Below are 2145 nucleotides of genomic sequence, written 5' to 3'. Positions count from 1 at the left end.
AACTGTGAAGAGTGTTTGATGAATTCATGGTTCATGGTTATAATTGAAGCATTCGATTACTCAATTAATGAGCAGTCCTTATAAGAGGGTTTAATTGAGTATTGAATTCAAGATTATTTCTGTGGTCCTTTTGTTTTTAATTCAATTGTTAGTGTGCTGATTTTTATTTGCTTTTCTTTTTCAACATGGTTTTATAATGAGTGTCAGCTTGGAACTACTCACTCAGATCCTTGCAGAAGTTGGAATCTCCTCTTCCCTGGAAAAGGAGATCTTGACAAAAATTGAAAGTTCAACTACTCCCCAAGAAATAAATGAAGATTCAACATCTGAAGAATCTTGTGTATCTGATGGCGAACAACCATTCGAACAGGAGATCGAGGAAGAAGAGCAGCAGATCGGAGAAGAAGAACAGGAGTTACAGCATAATCTGAGTGAGAGTAACTGTGCTTATCAAAGCTTTATCGACCAATGGTTCCAGGTAAGTATTAGATTAGATTCATCTTTTTATTTTTTAGTTGATTTGCAGTTACAGCAACTAGACTCATCCACTCTCGAATATTTTCATTTTTCATTTGAAAAATTGCTACTGAATCTATTGTTGTTACTGCTGCGTGAATGGCTTCATTGGAAGTTTAACTACACGTAACTAATTTGTAAATTCTAATTAGTATAGAGTAGGTAGGCTTTCAGATTTAGCTTTTGCTTTCATTTTCAGTTCTGCTTTTACCTAGAATAAGTATGCTCTCCTCCTGCGTCTTTGTACGATCTCGAGGATCAGAAAATAGGTTTCAGCGTTTGCTTTCATAAGTATGCTCTCCTCCTGCGTCTTTGTACGATCTCGAGGATCAGAAAATAAGGATGATATAGACTAGTTTCAAGAATAAATTCATGTTTTGCAATATGCTTGATCAAAAACATCTTTCACTCTGCCAATCATTGTGTCCATTTGTAAAAAAAAAAATATTTCTAAATTTTAGTTTTTCATTAAAAGAAAAAAAAAACACTAACCATGTTTGTTTTTACCAAGCAATTCATATATAAGTAATGGCGCTGGAGTCTGAGGCAGATGCACTCAATCACCTCAGCACTGATATCCTTGAAGGAAAGTTTGCATCACTGGAGGGTGCTTCTATCGACAATAACCTAGGGTAAAAATTTGTTACTTTAAAATTTGCATTCTCTGATTTGTCGTGCTATTTGCTCTGTTCACTTCAGCCCAGAAGGAGACCTTCTTGTTCACATCGGAGTCCGTAAATAAGGGACACCCAGACAAACTCTGTGACCAGATTTCTGATGTAGTGTTGGATGCATGCCTCACCCAAAACCCCGACCGTAAGAGCCCTGACATTGCCCAAGGAGTTCATGGACACTTTACCAAGAGGCCTGAGGAGATTGGAGCTGGTGACCAGGGTCACATGTTTATGCAACTGATGAGACCCCTGAGCTAATGCCCCTGACTCATGTGCTGGCTACCAAGCTGGGAGCGAAGCTCACCGAGGTCAGAAAGAATGGCACCATCTCCACTCAGCACGATGAGACAGTTCCCAATGACCAGATTGCTGCAGATTTGAAGGAACATGTGATAAAGCCGGTGATTCCGGAGAAGTACCTGGACGAGAATACCATAGTCCACTTGAACCCGTCTGGTCGATTCGTGATCGGAGGGCCTCATGGAGATGCAGGCCTCACCGGCCGGAATATTATTATTGATACTTATGAAGGGTAGCCATCCAATGAAGACGCGATGATATCGAACAAGTTTCCACTGCAGCATTGAACGGCAGATCAGATCTCGCCCATTATTGTCGAGAAGGTTTACATTACCACAGTTCAGGAGATCTGAGACCATCCCCGAAAAGAATGATGATCCTGTAAAAATTGTTGTGGCAGCCATCGCTTCTGATTAACACGGCTTCTTTTACTGCCTTGAGGTCTTGGGTTTATTTCCTTTTAATTGAGCTGTAGAATATGTTTCGGATGCTAATCTCCATTTTTCTTGTGTTAACCGCAAAGAGGGACTAGTCAGGTGTGACGAGATGCAAGCCTTGATCGCATCATGGGTTCAATTGTCTATAGGTGTGTGAAAACCTTTGCCTACATTACCTCGTTGACTCTTATCGCCTGGTTTTCCTGATTCGAGTGCTA

At 40.4% G+C, this 2145-nt stretch overlaps 1 pseudogene; it reads left to right on the top strand.

The window, feature by feature from the left end:
- The first annotated feature begins 1044 nt into the window (after positions 1-1044).
- Positions 1045-1726, top strand: LOC149218015 (S-adenosylmethionine synthase 2-like; annotated as a pseudogene).
- Positions 1727-2145: the final 419 nt, after the last annotated feature.

Source organism: Pinus tabuliformis, chromosome Q (assembly GCF_031772625.1).
Source record: "Pinus tabuliformis cultivar Carrire ecotype Pingquan chromosome Q, CPIR1, whole genome shotgun sequence".
Lineage (NCBI taxonomy): Eukaryota > Viridiplantae > Streptophyta > Pinopsida > Pinales > Pinaceae > Pinus > Pinus tabuliformis.
Note: the sequence above shows the minus strand (reverse complement) of the source record. Positions and strands in the feature narration are given on the sequence as shown.